The sequence below is a fragment of the Nasonia vitripennis genome, chromosome 1 (genome assembly GCF_009193385.2).
Source record: "Nasonia vitripennis strain AsymCx chromosome 1, Nvit_psr_1.1, whole genome shotgun sequence".
NCBI lineage: Eukaryota > Metazoa > Arthropoda > Insecta > Hymenoptera > Pteromalidae > Nasonia > Nasonia vitripennis.
Genome location: NC_045757.1, coordinates 16,704,381 through 16,725,600, shown reverse-complemented (window position 1 = coordinate 16,725,600; position 21,220 = coordinate 16,704,381). Strand labels below are relative to the sequence as shown.

At 43.4% G+C, this 21,220-nt stretch overlaps 1 protein-coding gene across 8 annotated transcripts in view; it reads left to right on the top strand.

Moving 5' to 3' along the window:
- Window positions 1-21,220, top strand: part of LOC100116615 (neural cell adhesion molecule 2) — a 108,205-nt gene that overhangs the window by 10,259 nt on the left and 76,726 nt on the right. For 2 of the 8 annotated variants that reach the window (XM_031923889.2, XM_031923881.2), the window contains exon 2: window positions 19,022-19,142. The exons of 2 other annotated variants lie outside the window; for them this stretch is intronic. The gene's annotated coding sequence lies outside the window, so the exon portion shown is untranslated. Of the gene's footprint in view, window positions 1-5,882; window positions 6,142-9,541; window positions 9,584-19,021; window positions 19,143-21,220 lie in introns of those variants that run through there. 4 more of the 8 variants (XM_032595829.1, XM_032595828.1, XM_032595830.1 and 1 more) reach the window with 4 other exon arrangements.

Genomic DNA, 21,220 nt, shown 5'->3' with positions numbered 1-21,220 from the left:
TAGACGAAAAACGTGGGTGGGGCATACGTGCAGCGAGCTATAAGCAATTTCATGTCTACAATCGTGAGTGTCCAACGCGTAATTAAGTAATTGCAAAAGGTGCGAAATTTCAAGCGTGCACACAAACGCACGCGACGAGTATCCAAGGTCATTCATTACACTGAAAAAAAACAGTCGTTTCTGCTGTCCGATAGTTTTAACCGTTCTACCACCGTAACGACTGTTCAGTAAGAACAACGGTGTGCCACTGGTAGTTTTGGCGAGTCGCGACTCGCAAAATTGGTCGCTTACGCGAGACACCAGAAAAAACGACCGAACTGATTCTTTAAAACTGCTGAACTCTACGGTAATTTTGGCGAGTCTTCGTACAATGACGGATTACTGGTGCGAGTTCAGTTAAAATGGCTGTGTTTTTTTTTCAGTGAAATAATTCGGCTCTCTAATTAGAACGTCAAAGCTGCTACAAGCCTAATTGTCCCGTTTCACACGTATCTGCATGCACACCGTATACAGTCATCAGAGGGCCAAAAAAAAACGATTGTCGATGGTAGCGTCTATGTCTGAAAGAGACCCGTCAGGATTCGTGGTCGATAAACGGGGCTTATTTGCATTTTGTGAAAGATAAACAGAGCTGCCTCTGCGGTCGACCGTATCGAGACGCGCATCAATGAGAATGTACACACAGAACGGCTATAAGGCAGTGGGTAGTCCGATCAGTCTCAGCAGTCACGTGCCCATGGGATCGTAGATAAATGCGAAATTGCCGGACATGCGCGCGCGCGTCAGAGCGAGAGAGAGGGAGAGAGAATTGGGACTTGCGGAAGATCGGCTGGCTAGGCCATAAAGAGATGGAGATAAATCGAGCGACAGCCGAGAGATAAGCGAGTGCATAGCCGGACTCGAGCTTAACGATTGCGTTTGGCGTGCCGCAGCTGAAAAGTTGACTTTTTGCCGCCTCGCGCGAATGGCGTGCTAAATGATGTAAACAGCCGAGGCATCGAGATTTATACTCGCGAGCAATTCGCTGCACGCGCGCATCCGCTTTGCTTGTTCTACTCTCCCACCCTGTTTACCTTCCAATTTGTTGAAATATTTACTCGAATAATTGATGGCTGGGCGGCGAGCTCCACGCGTTAGTTTTTCCCATTCAATTTTCTCCCGCCGAGCAATATAAGTACAGAGAGAAAGAAAGTCGTTATAGTCGCTGCGCGGCGTACATAGCTTTTTTTTGCTAACGTCAGATTCGACGATACTTGTGCAAACTCAGCCGATTTATTTGGAAGTAATCTGAAAGGTCATCGTTTCACCGCCGAAACTAAAACAAACAGCCTCGCGAATTTTGCACCTTAAGTAATGATCTTAAGTACTTAAACGGCAGGGCCATTTGCACAAGCAAGTTCTGCAGCTGGCTGGCAAAATGCCTAAATTAACATGCTTTATAAGATTAAACTGATGCCTAAATCCGAGAGAGAGAGAGAGAGAGGGAGAGAGAGAGAGAGAGAGAGAGAGAGAGAGAGAGAGAGAGAGAGAGAGAGAGAGAGAAAGAGTACAGGTCCGCTGTAAATATGTGATCATAATCTTTTGCCGCGGCGGTGTCCGGACGAAAGAGAGGAGTGGCGTTAGAGTTAAAGCCTGTATTGATATTATCATAATAATACACGCATGAGTATGTAGCCCGTGCTTCCACGACGACGATATTTAATTACGGCCCTTCATGCCTCAAAAGCTCGTCAAGTGTATTATTTACGAATACACGAAAAGCTGTATGGCGGTAGGTGCTTTTCGCGTGATTAAAACTGAACAAAATGATTGGATTCTCCTAGACGCGCATCGACATGAAAGAACACACACGTTTTGGTATGTGTGTGCAGACTAAAACGCATACCCGTTTCATTTCACGCTTGATCTAGATGCTAGTCAACGCTGATGTCATTTCGATGATTAAAGATCGTAATCTCCATGCGTATCTATATATCTGGCATCGTCCGCTGTGATCTGCTGCGCGCCGCGGAAATATCATTGCTTATACTGAATTTCATAGCTATTTGCACAGAGCGTATCCAAAATAAATTGAATTCCAAATGATATGTGCTGCGATACTCGCGCTCTAATGATGATTGATTTAATCCCGCGAATAAATACGAGCTTTGAAAATGGCTATTGACATGTATAATTCAAACAGTAAACTTTCGACAACTCTTTATTGGGTCGATCAATTTCATCTCTCTCTCTCTCTCTCTCTCTCTCTCTCTCTCTCTCTCTCTCTCTCTCTCTCTTGCACAACTAAATGCTATGCATATACTGCACTGGTTTTTCGCGAGCGAGGGAGAGCCTAGACACGCTGATGCGCCGACTGGCGTAATATCCTTTGTACAAGAGATAGAGGAAGCGGCTCATCGCCAAATCCTCGGGCACCGTAAATTGCCGTAAACATTGCAGGGCATATAAATGCATGAGGATCAGCGCGGAATAGGAGCACGAGAGACGATAAATCATTCACCGCGTGCGAAGCGGCAGCGGAATAGAAAACAAGCGCTCGAGCAAGGCGCACATGTATACATATACCCGAATGGAAATAACGCGCGAGGACAGATTAAGCTCGAACACGGCAGCAGCGCGGAGGAATAAGAACCGGTGCTTGATCAGTGATGAAACGATCTATATAAAGTTAGGTACAGATGCGGTCGGTCAGCTCCGTCGCAGCTAACGTTGAGGTGAGGTCGTCGGGACGGCTGTGTATACGTGTGGGACGGTCGGCGGAAGGAAGAGAGCGAGTAAGTAGCATCCGGAGGCCTGACCTCAGCTCGCGAGGAACCGGCCATTAACGGACAGGGGAGGCTGTCGGCCTTTGCATAACCCATACGCGTATAGACGATCTGTGTACATGTATGCACAACTAACCTATACCGAGCGAACCGCTGGGGGAAAACGTATTACTGCAATTTCACATGCAAAAGTTATTACCTGAAATTGTCTGAAAATTGCGCCCTGCGTCGAGTCGCCGCCCTCCTTTCGCGCCGTTGCTCTGCGCACTCTCTCTTCCTCTCCCTCCCTCTCTCTCTCTCTCTCTCTCTCTCTCTCTCTCTCTCTCTCTCTATCATCTCTCTATCGCAGTCGCTCTTCTTTGATTTTTCAGCCGACGTTTTCTCCCTATATACTCTCCGCGCTCCCGCATCCCCCTCTCCGCCGGGCTGTATATTTCTTTGTGCGCCGCGGCGTTATAGATAGCTCGCTATTAACTTCAGCGTGTCATCTATATATTTTTTCGCGCTTTTTTCTCCCCCGCCCCCTCTCTCCCATACAAAGCTGGTATAGCCAGGGAAAAGAGTTCAGGGGCTAGTGTGAAATTTTGTGCATTCGAGCGAGAGTCGGTGAGATAAAGCGCGTTCGTCGTCTAGGTGTGTTCGGTGTGCGCGCGCGACGCGGCAGGAGTTTTTAGCGAGCTACTTTTTCTAGGACTGTGTAACGCTGAGAGGAGTTCTGAGAAGGTTACAAGGACTTCGTATGAATGCGCATGTATGTAAAACGAAGAATAGGAGTTCGCGGTAAGCGGGCATTTAGCTAGAAGCCCCGCGCGCGCGAAAGAGTGTCGGTGAAAATATACATATACGTATATATAATGCGGTGTGGATAGGGCATAGCGCAGTGCACGAGAGGAGAGAGAATAATAATGGTCGATTCTTTTTCCTAGCGCCTTTGCGGTGACACAGCTCGTTAAATAGTTGTCGCGCAGTTACACGCAGGTTCGCTCTGCACGATGGGGTGTGTACGCGCGAGGAAAGGATCGCCACGGGTGGTACGACACTCGAGCGCGACGACAAGCTGGCTCACGACACTGGCATAGGCGTTCGCTCGATGCGGTTTGTCTTGAAATTGCGGGGTTAAGCCGACGTCACGTGGAAACGATGGGGCTGGGCTATACTTGCCCGGAGAGTACGTCGAATTTTTAGGTTATGGCATTCTCTGCGATGGAGTGTATCTGCTGCTTCAATCTTTAATGCGTTTGTTTCTTATTCGATGCAATACAATTTGACATATTTAAATAAATCCATTGAAAATAGTTTTACATTTATCGTGCAGCAGAAAGTTTGAATGAATGAAAAACTTAAAAAATATCTTGAGCTTCTACTATTAAAATAGAATTGATAGGCTTCAACGGAACCATGTGCAAACGATTACACTTTGTTCAAATTTCACTTCATTTCAAGATTTTGGCGAAAATCCTCGTTCGCTCTAATTATAAACTCTCCTGTTTCAGTTTTAATTGGATCCGAAGAAAAAGCAGTTCCGATTTGCGTATACCGGCATTCTGTTATTAAAAAAATAAAAGTTCCAATGGAAGCGAAAAAATTCTGCATCTAAAGTTAGGAATTCATTATTCTGTGCGTGATAGTAAAATAGCAAAGTTTGTTCTCGCCCCCGAAAACAAAAAATAGGAAAAAAACTTTTGCGCGAAAGTTGTAGGCTAGAAAACTATTGTGCGATACTAATAAAACTTTTCCACGTTCATTTGTTCCGAATCACTCGTGATTTTTTTCAAGCGCATAATCCGATATGTGTTCGCGCTGTCGAGGCTCCAGTAGTAAGTCATGATGAAATTAAAGGTACGAAATTCCGTGTAAAATGTCAACTGCTGATCGTTTTCCGTTAACCGCGTTCGATTTCTCGTGTACTCTCTGACAGAGTTGATTGGCCTCGACGTTTTTACCTCACGCATATGTGTACGACGTTATACGTGCTTTTCTATAATATCTCCTTCCCTTTCTCGTCTAAGAACTGAGATAGGCAAATAAATATTCATTCCACTGAAGGAGATCGATAAAAGGCAAAGTACACGCAGAACTTACTTGCATTGGATCGGATTTTTCAAGCTCCACATGTGTATAGCTTTTTTCTCCTACACTGCGAGGGAAAAACGGAAAACGGATATTATGTCTAAAAATAGAAAGCCTCAAGTGCAAGCAAAACTTGCATGCGGTTCTATCTGATAGAAAAATCAAATATTGTAAAGATTGTTGTTTAGTGAAAAAAATCATGAATCCTTTATCAAGTGGAAATAAAGTGATTGTGAGTTTCTTTCATTTTTATAAAAAAAATACGGTCAAAAGAATTTTCATCACCATATGATTGTGATTCAAATCGTAAATAAAATTGATTACTTGCATGTGCAGAATCTTTCTATTTATAAATCTAATACGCAGTGGCGGTATAATCTAAAACTTCTCTGCGATGCATCCGCTGTATATACACGGAGAAAACAAACAAGAAAAATATTGTGCGCAGCGGAGTATATATAGATGGTTATGTACGTTATTCCTTTTTGCACAGGAAATTTAACTATCGATTTCTCATTCCTCGTCCGCGCGGCAATATAAGTGTCGGTGTGCGCCCGAGGGGTTGAAATAGACGAGCGCGACGAGAAGAGGGGGTGACTGAGGCTGAGGAGTGGGCTCCTAGGAGCGGGACACACAGTGTAGAGGCTTTATATTTCGAGCGATGTCGAGTCACACATACACACACACACGCACACAAAAGCCAGTGCCGCGGCGAACTGGAACAAAACGCTCGTTTAAAGTTACACGGGCCGAAAAAGCGTGCGCGCCAAAGGAACACAGATACTATACATGTATAGTAGCCATATAGCTATACAGAGCGAGACAGCAAGATAAGCTCGACCGCCGTCTGCTCCAAGTATGATTTCGCCGCGCTGCTGTCAATACACACAGTGTGTGGATAGAGCAAAGCGAGTGAGAGATACGGCGCAGATGGCGTGACGAATATAGCGCAGAACTTGCAATTAAGCGGCGCTCTGCCCCCCCCCCCTCTCTTCGATGGTCCGAGTGTACAAAGGGGCGTATATTTCGCAGCGAGCACACTACACCCACCGGCAATCGCTGCAGTGAATAACGGTATAGCGCAATGCTACGCCTCGACTCGTCGTCGGTTGTTCTTACTCTCTATGGGTCGGTGACTTTGTATTTGCCCTGTGGTCTATAGTGTCAAAGTGCAGTAGCCACCGCACTCTCTCTCTCTCTCTCTCTCTCTCTGCTGAGAGGGGAATCGAGATTCTCGGAAGGAAAGTACAGTTGAGCTTGTGGGCGGCTTTCTTCGCCGTTAGTTCGATAGAGCAATTTACTCCAGGTTGGTCGATTATTTATGTAATTTTGATCGTGCAAGTGCATATATGTTTATGAATACTTTATCATGCATGCCTACTGCGCTAGCACTGCTTTTTCACTATACATTTATGCATTACGCATCAATTTAACAAATACAACGGTATTATTTTAGCATTTTTAGCAAAAAAATTCACACTTTCACCAAGTGTGTTGTAAAATATTTTTACGTGATACTTTATTGAAATCACATACCGTTTTTACGACCTTCACTTATTATTCGCAAAATATATTTTGTATAGAACTTAACGACGGAAATTGACAACATTGAGAGTTTCAAAACAAGCGTACAAAATATCGCATTGCATTTATTATAAATGAACGTTTCCAGTATAACTTCATTAATATTAACGATACTAGGAAGAATGGTAATCAATGTAACTGAAGTACAGGGCAATTTCATAAATAAATGGGCAAAAAAAAAACGTGATTCGAAAAAATGTTTCCGTACAATACCAATAAAGGTGCAGATGCGTATTGCAGCATTAAAATTTAAATACTCGTAACTTTGCGATTCATCATCTAATGCGGAGAATTTAATCTTGAATACCGTTGCTTGGCATATGGATTATGCGACACAAAAAAAAAATGATTCGCTCTATTTATGCGCTGGTCAGATTCTGTAAATAATTCAAAATTCATAAAAGTTATAACAAACAGCAGGAATCCATGCATGGATATCAACGAATCTAGTTGAAACGTAAAATGTTTAACTATACGACCCCTATCGTTTTCTATGAATGAATAAATTTGCATTTTTATCTCTTGCGTGACTGTGCGTATTTATTTTCCAAAACGACGATAAAAATGCAGTAAAAAATTCGATACATCCAGCTCCAAGATATTTTCCTCTTGACGCGAGCGCATCACTTCGTTGAAGTAACGAATTTAATGTCGAGCAAAATTTCATTTAATAAAATTATACCTATATTAATAACCCAGCTGCTTTGTCTCGGCATAAGGGACTGGCAAGGCTACTCCGAATTTCTTTGACAATAAACTGTTAATGATTCTCCCGAAAAGCTACTGCAGCTATAATTAATTTGCATCATAATTGTGAGCGCATATCCCTGTACTGCTGTATATTATGAACCCTCGCAATACTTTCAACTCAAAAGCCATAGCAGGCATTCCTCGCACTTATTGGGTAAGACTGCATCTCGCCTTGGAGTATATCTAGCGCAAGATCAACGACTCCGATGAATCTCATCGATTCACTTTGCACCCTGACGGTCGTGTATAGCAGCAGCGTGGCAAATCCACATCCATTACAAGACGGCCCGCGCGTCCTTGCTTATACCGCTCTACGACCTAAGTATGTAAACTAGTTCAAGTACTTATCGTCTCTCTCTCTCTCTCTCTCTCTCTCTCTCTCTCACTCTTACTAGCGGACCTGCGTAGAGCACGCGGTATTTTGCAATTTGGATAGTTAAACGGCACTTTAATGACTGGGGATTGTTATATAAAGTGGCTGCAGGGTGCGCGGGGGATCGATTGTGTCGTCGGAATATGCGCATAAACTCCGGAATCAGCGCGTGACCGACGACTTATCAAGGAAGAAAGGCGAGACTTCGCAGCTCTTATGGCTCGTGCGGCAACGAGCGATTGTGGCTTCCTCTCGGTGACTAGGCATTTGCGGGCTGACAAAGAATGTATGAGGTAGCGTATACGATGTAATTTCACGGGTCTCGTTCTCGAGAGAACTGAAGCGTACGACGCGTGACAGGTCGGTTATTACCATAATAATTACTGAAAGCTGTTTAGCTGCAATGAAATCACCGTGAACAGGCTGGCGCAGCTCTTGGACTTTTATTGAATGTTATTGCCTCGACTCGCGGCGGCTCGACGTGTTGTTCGCGTGTCGTGTGGATGCAAGCGTATATAGATATACCGTATATGTATGCGCGGCACCGAGTGCGCAACGCCCGCTAGACACCGCTGAAATCGAGATTGCTATTTTTACTCACTCTCTCACTTCCCTCCCCTCCCCCCTGCCACTCTCCCTCGGACACACTTGACGTATACGAGCAAAGTTGGCTACTGCGTGAACTTTGGGTAATTGGCCGTAATGTGGGATCATTAGGACTATGTTTTCTTATCTAATGGCAATTTCCGGGAACGGAAAGTTCGGAATGTGAGGCATTTACCAACGTTTCTCCGAGCGTATTAAATGTTTAATTTAGTTTGCACTGGAACGAGAGATGATATTCTCCCGCCCTTTCGTTTTTTTTACACCTTTGTTTACCTCGCAATTTTACGTCGCGATAATAGAGCGATAATTCAGGGGAATGCGCCGGTAAACAGGTACAGCATCGTTTGGTGGAGGGTGCGCAGGATCGGTCGATGAGAATCGAGTACACACCCCCCGAGAAAGTCATATTTTCCGGCGACATAGGGGCAAAAAGTACTCGTACAAAGGGACCCTCTCTCTCTGCCGGGTCGGTCTTTATTTCGTGATCTAACGCAAATGACGGTACACACACACACACACATAGCGCCGCGCAGGGGAGAGTCCAGCTCGCGCATGGCTAATATATCGACGGCACATGTGCAGAGTGCAATCTCGGCGTATCGGATTTGAGCCGCTGCTCTCTCCCGCTATACATTGTAAAGCACCCGAAAATTACCCCTCCAGCGCGAGCGACAGCGCATTAACTTTGATGAGTCATCCCCTTCTCCCTGTGCAGCCATAACGCCTCGTGGTTTCGGCGATATTGTGCTGTAAGCGGTGCAGCCTGGCGATATTTACGCTTGCTCTGCTCGCGCGGCTGCTGCTGTTATTCGCCGATGAGAATCGCGGAAGCGTGCATGAGCGGATAAATCTGTCCGAGGGCAGGGGGAGAAAAAACTGCTTTTTGATTGCATTCGTCGATGCTCGATGAAGTTTTCGCATTGTGCGCTTGGTAAAACTGTGGCGCGGATATAGCTGCGCCAACTTGAGAAGTTTCACTTTTGGCGCCTGGAAAATTCATCGCGCGACTGCTGCTACGCTGTATATTCGGTAAGAAGCTGCGAACTTTGCGAACTATTTTTCGGAGATATGTTCTGGCTGGAAGTTCTCGACTTTCGCGATACAGAAGAAATTGTGTTGAACGAAAATAAAACGCGAACGGAATTAGTTTGTCAGGCCACTTAATATGCGAGCGAAGGAATTAAGAGCACAGAATTGCATAATGCGACAACAAAGGACGAGGGCAGATCGGGTACAGAGAAAAGGTTCATTGTATAGGGACATTGGCACTGCTGTATTTAGTTAAAATTATCGGCCAATGAAGTGATTCGTTGAATGTATAATTCAGAGTCCGGTACACACGGATTACCAATAGTGCCAATAGTAAACAAATATTTTGTTATGTATGTTACAGGTGAGTCTTCGATCGAGCGACGAATAGCTATATGATAACAACGTAAGTTTTGACTTAAAGCCTATTTAATAAAAACGCGCCGCATGTATATTACACGCACCTGCTGTACCTGAAATAGTTTTACCGCTAATCAGCAAACTCTATAAGCACATAGGAGGCGGTAATCACAAGTTCAAAACAGCGAGGAATATGCCGCGTACGCGAGGAAACGGAACATTCAGACAAGCGCCCGTTACTCTACACTGTTAGAAATTGTCTGAAAATTCAGTTTTTGGCATCTGAAAGAGAAATTCAGATAGCTGTAACTGAAAAATTCTGGTGATGATAAATTAAAACGTTAACGCTCAATAGATTAACGCTCCGCGCGCTCTTGATTATATCTCTGTCTAATAACATTGGTAGAAAATCTACCATAAGTGTTGGGCGGCGCACTAATGTCTGCTAATATTTTATAAGTATGTGACATGTTACTAAATCCCTCAAAACTATTTTTTAATAAATATATTAATAATGCTCAATGTCGTCATCATTGGTTTGAATAGTGAATTTGAAGAAAAGTTCAGTATAAGAGTCAGTGGGTTTGTCTATCATTAAAATGTGATTTATTTTGCATTATAAAAAAGCTATATAACTGAAATTTTACACAGATACTTACTATGCTACCTAGAAAACATGTAACCTACATGATTATGATTTAACTGTTGTCATTCATATTTTCACATCGAAGTCCATATGAATTTTTTAATTTAGCGTATCAAATTTTGCTTGTAGACAGTTACACAGAAACTACCATCTCTAGCACATTGTATTTCTGGTTTCCAGTGTATTTTTACATGAAGAGTGATAAGTATTTTAGCTTTTTTATCAAGGCATTAATTACAATTTTGACTTTTAACAGTTGTGAGAGATTTTGAGACCGATACTAAAACTAACAGGTCTAGAGAGCTCATATTTTGCATATAGATTTCTTTTGTGATTGTGGAAAGATATTTAAAGTTGAATCAACGTTAACTGAAATATTTTTGTGTTCGACTACAACACCCATGATAATTATTTAGTCGTATAGCATGAGTTTGCATTCACATCAGTGTCGGAGTCGAAATCAGAAGTTTTTCAGTTAAGGTCGATTCAACTTTAAATATATTTCACAATCACAAAAGAAATCTATATGCAAAATATGAGCTCTCTAGACCAGTTAGTTTTTGAATGAGAATAAATGGAAAAACAGGTATCGGTCTCAAAATCTCTCATAACTATTAAAAGTCAAAATCCTAATTACCTAATACCTTGACAAAAAAGCCAAAACATTTATCACTTTCTCCATGTAAAAATATGCTAGAAACCAGAAATACAATGTGCTAGAGATAGTAGTTTCTGCGTAACTGGCTATAAGTAAAATTTGACCTACTCAATTATAAAATTCGCATGAGCCTGGATGAAAATATAAACGAAAACAGTTAAATCAGAATCATCTAGGTTACATATTTCTAGGTAAGGAATAGGAAGTGGCATTTTAGTTGTCTATAGTAGCCTATTTACAAATCAAAGAGCATTGCATAATGATAGACTTAAACTTACTGACTCGGATACTGAACTTTTCTTTAAATTTACCCCTCAAACCTTACCGAGGGCGACTTTGGGCACAGAGACACAGTATATCTTCAAACTCTTTATTCTTTTAATTGAACTTCTCACTGACATTTAAAAAAAACTAAATAATATTGACACACTTTATTACTACTTTAAATAGGGTTAGGGTGTTACTTTTCAATACACATCTTGTAATACTACGTTATATAACATATATTTTATCTGTTATCAAGGTTTTCACATTTCATTTTAAAAACCTCAAACATTTCTACCAGGGTTATGAGTTATGATTGTTTTGAGGGTTATGAATTTAAAGCGCGGTTCTGATCTCATTGCAACCAACCAGCAACCAATCAGAATCACGTATTAAATACTTCACAACAAAGGCCATCATTTTTTTAAAAGAGGATATTACATACGCAAAACTATTTATTGGTATGTTTATCCTAGAATGTTTCTAGTGACATTTTTGGTTGTATGCACATTAATAAAGGAGTGAAAGGGTGTGCAATTAGAGTACTATGACGGTATAGTGTAAATAGACGTAGGTGTGACAAGCGATACTAGAGTGAGTGAGAGAAAGAGAGAGAGAGAGAGAGAGAGAGAGAGAGAGAGAGAGAGAGAGAGAGAGAGCGTGTGTACTGCGTATCTCTCCCTGCAGAAGAATCCTGCGGGGGAGCATGCGCACAGAGCGGAAGAAATGGGAAGCTCTCCCGCAGACAGGGCCCGCCACGGGCCTAACGGTCAGTTGGTGGAAAGCGTCCCGAACTACGCAGCGTCTTGAGTGATTGTATACTTGTATTGTATGCGCTGAATCTAGCCTATCTTCAGTTGTTCAACTGATTTCTATGCGTGTATAAACGTATAAGTTATCCGAAAACAGGTAAGTGAGAAAAAGTATACATGCTGATCAAATAAGAAACAAGTTTGCATATATCAGGCATGGCATCACGCATCGCGCGTGCGCACATTGACTGCCATGATTGTTGTAGAACTGTGAAGTCGTTGACAGCTCTACGACTGCATTAATAGTAATTTGTTATTATTATAATATTCTAGGAAGATGACTCAGATAAAGCTGCTACGTAAGAAATTAAGAAAAGCCATCTAATTCTACTAAAAGCAGGTATACAGTGTCAGAATTATTAAAAAAAATTAAATATTTATATATCTTTACAAAAGTAGATTTGTCTTCAGGAAAATAGCTATTTTTACAAACAGTTCTTGTCAATATGAAATTAGAGAAGATATTATAGTTTATTCAAAGTATAGTAATAAATAGTCATATTATTTAAATATAGAATGAGACTTTAAATTCAAATATTTAAAGTACTAAATTAATGCAATTTGTATTTTTCAGAACTATATATTACAAATCAATTCTCCGCGAAACAAAAGAATGTTTTGCTCCAACCAGAATAAAACTTTGCATATATATACAAGAATTTAAAAGTGCAGTATGCAAAATCACAAATTAAAATTTGTAATTATTTTTATTTAAATAAATTATAAGTGTATTTTGAAATTAATACGTTTAGAGTGAATTTTTTGTTACCATCAGATTCAGGTGCATTACTGAATATCCAATATCCATACCTAGAAAATTCAGATACACTACTGACTTTTCATACACACCAAATTCAAATACTTTACTGAATATTCAGTTAGAAAATTCAGATACTTTATTGAATTTCTACACCCGCGTAATTCAAATACTTTACTGAATTTTCAGTTACATGATGTATGAATATTCAGTCACGTGTAGTTGAATTTTTCAGATACGTTACTGGAAAAAACTTCAAATACATTTGTCTGAATTTTCAACCAGAAATTTCTAACAGTGTAGAAAGTTCTCTCCCGCACTCCTTATAAATTAGGGTGCAAAGTTTCATGCGCGGAATAAAAATCAATCGCTTTTAATTGAACAACTTTCACTCTGATTTCCGCAGCAAAATAAAGTTGCGCTTAGTTAACCGATAGAGTTTGCTTAATTAACTAAGCAAACTTCGATTGACCGTTCAAAAGCAAAGCTCGATACTCTCCAATTTACAAGTGTGAATCCGATTTCGAATTTCGCATTTCGAGCAAAATCGTGTATTTTCCAGCAATTCAGCAGCCCGCGCTCGTGAGCAGCAAAAAAACTCGCGCTTATTCCTACTCCAATCAAAATGCGAATATCCGCATAAGCGTATCACATCCCTTTTCCCGAAAATCGTATACCCTGCTGCTGCCGCTGCGAAATCCTCTTTTACGATGTAACGCACATAAAGCTCGAATCTCATTATGTAAATAAAAGAAGAACAAAAAAAGGGTCGAGTTTTGATAAAACTTGCACGCGTGACTATCCCCACGCGCGATATTCCTCTCTCTCTCTCTCTCTCTCTCTCTCTCTCTCTCTCTCTCTCTCTCTCTCACTCGCTCGAGCATATTCGCCCGCGTCCATCATAAATTTTCACCAAAACCGTATAGCAATGCGTCTCTCTTCACGAAGCGCCGGTGTGGCTATACCCAAAAAAGAGAGAAGCGACCGGGGAGAAGAAGACAGTAGAGCAAGTGAAAAACACCGAGGCGAAAGGCGGGAGATTTAATCAGCATGTGCGCACCACACATACACACGCACACACACACCGGGTTTACGGACACAAAAGACGCAAGTGCGCGCGCGCTCGGGGAATAAAGTATGCAGAGGGGGCGTCCTCGTCGTCGTCGTCGCTGTATCTCTCTCGTATGTGTTTAGCGCGCGCGGGCGGCCCGCAGATAATCCCGAAGCCCGGCTTCGCGCATCTGTCGGGCTCATAAAATATTCCTCGTGGCAATTCCGCCGGCAGCGGAGCGTCGCCGCGATGTGCGGTTAGTCACGTGTGTCAAATAGGAAGCCTAAACAGATTACACGCTGATTGGCTCTCTCTCTCTCTCTATCTCTTCTCTCTCTCTCTCTCTCTCTCTCTCTCTCTCGCTCTCTCCCTGTCTCTGGCTAGCCGATTCCCCGCGCGTCTATCTACACACCGCGCTTCGATTTCCCCTTGTTATACTATACGCGGCTACTCTGTTTATCGCAGCGTATGCTCTCCTTGTTCTATCCAATTTCGTTGCTTCGTTCTCTGTACGTCGCTTCTCTCTATTCGCGGCAGTCGCATTTTTGCCCCCGCACTCTTCGCGCTTTTCCATATTCTCTTTGTGTGCGCGCGGACAACTTCATTTTTTGTGCTTCGCGAGACTCCTTTTTTTGCCAACGCTGCTGCTGCTACATAGCTTCCGCGTCATCGTTAAATTGCGCGCGCGCGCGGATGTGGCAATTTTGTTGCGGCGGCCAGCAGGCTCAGAAAGTTTTGCGTTACGTGTTCGATTGGAATATTTTTCGCTAATTTTTCCCCGCACTTTTTGTCCCGACTTTCTGCTCGCGGGAAACTCATTACATACTGTGTGCGGTGTCGGTGGTGTCGCCTCTGCATTTGTATTTTGCATTACGTTAACAACGCTCCTGTGTGACGCCAGCAGTTCACGCGTCTGCATTGTTCCGCAGTTATATCGATGGATCGAACCGAATAATCCGCGTACTTTAACATAAATTCTCAACATATTCCCCCAGCTCCAAGCAGCATAACCACCAGAATTTACTTTCATGTTCCACGAGAGCTTTGATATTATTATTCCCATTACTCTCTCTCTCTCTCTCTCTCTCTCTCTCTCTCTCTCTCGCAGCTCCATCGAGCTTTTCATTTTTCAACGTTTTGGAGGACTCTATCACCGAAAGCACAGAAGACTTTGCGCATTCGCTCGCGCACATCTGCTTTTAAATATCCCTCGCGTTTCACGGGGATTAGCATCGCTGAAAAATTGCATTTTTAATTTCAGACAACTTTACCTCCAATTACACAGAAGTAATATAAAAACGCGGACAGTTAATTAAACAAAAAAAAAAAAAAAAGAAAGGGGCGCATGCGCGCTAGCTCGGCAGAGAGAAATAATAAACGAAATAAGTCGCAGCCGTGATAAAGCACGCGAAACGAGAGCACTTTTGACAAAATAAGAGGAATTTTAATTTTTTGCATTTCTGCTGCGCCGTCGGTGCGGCTTTGTGCGCCCCCACTTTTTTGGCAGTCTCTTTATATCTGGCGTTTCACTCTCCTTCTCTCTTTCAGCCTCGACAGATGTGCCGACTAATTTCCCTTCCCCCCTCTCCTTTTTCCGTTTCGTCTGTTGCGACAACTGCCGCTATCCCTTTCTCTTTTCGATGAACGCTTGGTAGAGCGGGCAGTATGCGTTTAATGGCTGCCTCTGGAGACCGCGTCGAATTCCGAGAGGACGAGAGACCACCCCCCGCGGCGTCACCCCCTGGGCGAACTTTTGAAAGAGAGGGTGGACGGCGCACACAGTAGGTGTGAATGCATATGTATTACACAGCGCTCCGTAGGCGCCGTGTCTTTTTCTGAATATAAGCAGCGTATATGTATGCGGGATATATCCCGCGATGCGTTATTGTCGATCCGATCGGTTTGGGGGAGGAGATTAAATACTGCGAAATAAAATATGCGGCTGAAATGTGTCAGTCAATTCCGAGATTAATGTAGCTCGGCTGTGGAGTTTTTTTTTATCGGGGGTTATCGTCGCCAGTGTATCTATCGCCCGTCAATTTATTTCAGCATTTTTTTCTCTCGGTATCAATTTGGAAAATTCCACTGGAGTTTCTCTTATTATTACCGGAGGCGCACACGCGTGCCAGTATAGTGCGTGGTGAAATGAAATTTTCGCCCGAATTAGAACGGGACGAGCTTTTGCGGTTCGTTGCGGGATTTTCTTGGGTCTGATTGAGGTGGTATGTACGACGGTCGGGGGGTAAGGCTTCGGCTTGGATTTTTTTTTATTGCGGAAAACCACTCGTCTTGGACGACAGGAGAGGAGTTTCGGCGAAGGTAAGCTGCTGCTATTACGCCGGGTCTCCGAATGTCGTACGCTGATGGAAGAGGTCTGTCGGAGGTTACAATACGTTCTTCGAAACGTTGTAGTTCCGCGTTTGGATTTAAACCGCCAGCACATCACGATTTATATTCATTTAACGGAATCCGAATAAAATAGAACAGGATGTGAGAAAATATTTTAATCATTTTCATCGCACCCGATAATCAGTCAGCTAATGAATCATTAATGCTGATGATATGAATTTTAAATTCGGTCAGATTACATTATGTCTCTTCGTCGCATATGAGATTAGCTTTCATGTGAGAATTGTTCGAATTTTTATATTTTCCAATCGCATATAGTACGTTGTATAACTATATCACCCCGTAGATAAATGTGCAGTATCATCAGTTTCACTTTAATTACACACAATTTGAGATGCACGATTGCCATTGTTTCTGCGTCACAGCTCCCTCTATCCCATTTTATTCCACACTGCGCAATAAGTCGAGCGCCGGCAACTCCTGGAACTGTAATCTCAAGTGTCCAGACAGCAGTTAAAATGACTGAATCAAATTACGTAATACACACCAGAGACTACCGTAAAGCCCATCGTATTTTTCAAACATCTGCGCATTATAAGCGAGAGACTTTCCAAATTGCCATTGGAGCAGTATAGCCTCCACATGTTTGTTGTTCCTCTTTCCCCACACACACGCATACTTAAATGGGATTCTCCTGCGTCAAGCTTCGAGCTCGCATAGGGGCAGTGCGAACACCCAGCCGAGGGGAGAGCACAGACTCCTAAGGCCACAATTTAACGCCCACCACCCGAGAAACGCGGATAGTCCACGTAGCGTGTAATGGATTACCAAAGGCTATATTTCGTAATATTACGTTTCGGACACGCGTTCGGGAGATAATACCGCGTGTGTTCCAACCTTTCCATATGTTTACGGAACCATGCAGTCGTGCGCGATAATACTTTGCGAAGAAGAAGAGAGATAGAGAAAAGGCAATCTGTGTCTCGAGACAGCGACGGGTGGGTGCAGCTCCGCGCTCTTGTTATAGAGGGGCTGAAATTTAACAAGAGCGCGAGGGAAAAGTTGCGAAGCACCGCGGAGCTTTGTATCGGGATGGCGCGAGAAATTCGAAACATGTGGCGGGTCTCGCTCGGCTCTCGCGCGCGCTCTAATGTAAGTGTTATGACGACGGCGCGCTAATACGTCGCCGTCGTCGTCGTCGTCGTCGCGGTGAAAAATGGCCCGGGTACAATATTTTTCCACTCGAGCTATTGAAGGCTAATGGGGCCATAAGTTTCGTTATGTAGCTAGCTTTTGTAATAACACTCAGCGCTGCCATAGCGCGCGCTGACTTCGACAAATTTTTCCTCGATGTAATGAATCGTCTTTTAACGGACTTTTTGCCTTGTCACCTATATTCTATAATACTTCGGTTTTACCACCTGCTTTTTTTATACGCAAAAAAATTGATCCAAACTCATCTTAACAAGCTTCCGTGAACTCGCTCGCATGACGACTTCCTCGTTGCCACGACGCAAAAGAACAAGAGGAAGTAGTCGAACAATCCCCGAACGACAGGAGCCATAAGAAAAATCACAAGCCCTGTTAAGCAGCGGCGAACCTCCTTCCAAAAACGATGACAAGCGTCGATAAATTATCGTCTATCCCTACGGGCTATCTTAACTCCCCATCAAATTATCCGCAGCAGCAGCAGCAACCCTGAGCACACAAAGCTATACGCTCTCGCGCAGACACACATATACCCTTAGAGAGTAAGAGAGAGAGAGAGAGAGAGAGAGAGAGAGAGAGAGAGAGAGAGAGAGAGAGAGAGAGAGAGAGAGAAAGCAGAGCTCGCAGTCAGTCGACTATAATCTAATTAAATCTCTGATAGCACGATTAATGGCACTCTCCGAATTTCCAAAAGTCACATCTCTCCAGAGCCGAAAGCGGCCCCTCCCCCTCCACCCGAGATAAGCAGCTCGATTATAATTAATCCAAGAGCAAAAGAGAAGCCAGCAGCAGCAGGGTAGCAGCAGCGCTGGCTCCTCATCGTCCCTTATCGGCAAACTCACTCGAGTGGCCCGCGTGCAGCACCCAAAAGAGAGAGTAGGGGCTGAGGCCGCGGCTAAAGAGAGACGGAAGGTGGGAATGACCGGGTGCCGCACGGCGTCGGCGAAGCGGCTGTGTGTGTGTGTGGGCAGAGAGAACGGCGCAAGGAAGAGAGATCGCTGGCGATAAGTTTCGTTTGTAGCGAAAGAGAGAGAGAGAGAGAGAGAGAGAGAGAAGCCTCTAAAAAAAGGGTATAGCCTGTATACGCGAGAGTTTGCTTTTCAGATTTTCACCTAAGCGGGACTCTCTCATATTTTCGGCCCAAGGGATTGTGTGTGTATGTGTGGGAAAGTGGGGGGAAAGAGCGAGAGAAAGAAGCCGTGCGTTCGAAAATTGCCCGAGCAAAATTGGCCGGGTCGTTCGCCTTTTTTCGCTACTATATAGCTCGTCGTTCGCTTCGCCTCCCCTTGAAGCTGACGCCTTGTTTTATTAAACGATATAATCTATATGTTCTTACGACGCGAGGCCACCGAGCGAGCCACTCCAACCCCACGGCTTGTTCTCTCTCCCCCTCTCTCTCTCTCTCTCTCTCTCTCTCTCTCTCTCTTTCTCGATATCGTCAGATTTTCACGGAGCGCGCGCGCGTGTTCTCCCACGGTTTTGTCGAAGCGTATCACACAGCGGCTCCCGACTGCCGGATTATGAAGTGCCTTTTCGCTTTAATTCCGATGTTAAGTTTTTGATAAGCCCCGGAGCCCGGAGCTATTTTTTTCTTCTTTATGTATGCCAGATTTTTTTTGCTCGATTAGCGTGTTTGCCAAGCTGGCGTGACGTTGTAAAGCATGGACTTTACGAGGGTATTTATTCTCAGGGCTTGTTTAATGCCCTTTTAATCTTTATTGACGCGTGCTTTTTTCAGGGGACGTGAGGCGCCCATGACGATCGGACGACGAGGGCTAACGATTGGCAGGATAATTTTGATTGTAGATCAATCGAATTCTCGTTAGGGATCGAGTTCTTGTGGGATATCGAAAAAATCTGTGAGCATAGTTTATTTATATAAATATATAATACGACTATGTACGCGACATATTTAGAGAACAATAACGTTTGTGTGAAATACTTTTTGTTTATAATTTATCGCTAAATTCACACCCAATAAAATGTCCTCTTGGATCAATAGGAAATAATCTTAATTTAGGACCCAAAATTAAAATCATTTTGAAGTAAAGGGATTCCGTTTGATTCAATAGGAATCCTTTTGCTTCAAAACAATTTTTTTTTTGAAAAATTCTGAGGCAACGACCATATATGGAAGATGTAATCATACGAATTACGTTAAATGAAATACCTTCTTTGTTATTCGTAATAATGTACTTCAGAGTTGATCAAAGTGTGAAATATTTGTTCATTTTTCTGTCCGATCATAAAAAATAGGCGGATTCTCATTTCCCCCCAAAAAAATATTCCCATCCGCCATTTTTCGCGGGATCTGAAATTATCTTTTCCCTCTCATCGGTAACATCTCCCTCTCTACTTCTCCTATCCTATATACACGAGATCTTCCTCGAGTTCTCGGCTAATATCTCCTCTTCGCACGTTGCGGAAAGCGATATCCAGCAGCAGCTCATCACATGTGTCGTCCTCGCCCTTCAAGTGGCTGCTGCTGCTGTTGGACTCGTCGCAGGCGTAGTAGCACATGCTCCCCACGCTAGACTGGCATGTATGACGAGGGCGTGCGCGAGGATGAGCATCACAGCTGACAAAGTGTTTTCCAACACGGTTTCCGCCGATTTCCTTACTGCCGCCTTATAACAGCGCAATATACAGTCCCCGCGCGCGACGACCGACTGCTTGATGGATGAGGCTATCCCGGCTGAAAAACAAGGTCTTCATAAAGCATTGAAACGTGCGCGCGCACGCGTTCGTATATAAAAGCGGAGGAAAAAAATTAATGGAGCGACGCGAAAAAGACGTCGCACACGTGCTGCTTCGTTGCTATATATATTGCTCGCGCCGGCTTCCATAAACGACCGCGATTGACAAGTTTCCGAGGGTTCGTCGCTCTGATGCTCCCTGTTTTTTTCTTGCGCGCGCGAGCGCACGTATTTTCATCTCATTTTCCCCGCGCTGATGACGCAGCTCTTTTACGACGCTTTCGAGAATACTCAGTTCGCTAATTGGCGTCGGCAAGTCCATTATCGAAAAGTGTGCTCTGAATACCAAGGAACTAATTGTCCACATGTATCGAACAGCTGCGGCGCATCTTTGGTTGTCAATTATACGCACTTACGAACGGTTATTTTCGGACTATATGCAGTGATGTGCCGCGGGCACACCCCAACGACGCTTTATGCGTCGAAATTTTCGAAAAGGCTCCGCGAGCGCGGAAGTAGAACAGGAAGGAGTGGTTGCACGTATACACACAAATGCTGTATACCTTTGTGTAGGAGACTTAATGGAACGTAAACAAAGTCGATTCTTGGAAGTTTGACTTTCTTTGAGGGGAAACCGGTGGCAATTTATAGCGCGATACTCTCAATAGCTCGGAAACCGATATTTACTTTGGGTGCGGCTGTGCTATACACAAGTGAATGCTCTCTGTATGCTTGGTATGTTGTTAAAAATTACGAGATGGTTTGAAATAAGATCATCAGAGTTATTTAAAAGTTACATGCAACGACGTCCCTTCTGAAGAAACGTACAGCTGCCTTTGTCCAAAGCTCGTTAGCCAGACTAGTTTCTCTGTCACGGAAACTGTGGGGATCGAGAGGTAGTCGTTACGAAGAAAATAGAAATAGAGGAGAATGGGCGCGGAAATAATCGTCTACGGTATAAGGAGTGCGAAGAATGTATACGAGCCGAAAAATAGAAAATTTATTATTGCTTGAATATTGTTCGTGCTACATGACCAAAAGAAACAGAAAATACTTAAACAGCTAAAGGAAGTAAAATGTCCATAGAGAGAGAAATGAGAGTGACGTACTGTACGAAGTGAGCAGTCTCTCCTTTCTTCGAAAATTGAGTTCGAACTTTATGAAGGCGGACACACAAAGGCATTTCCGATAAAATAAAGAAGTTCGACAGACAGCGCGCGTGCTTCGAAGGATTTTATTAA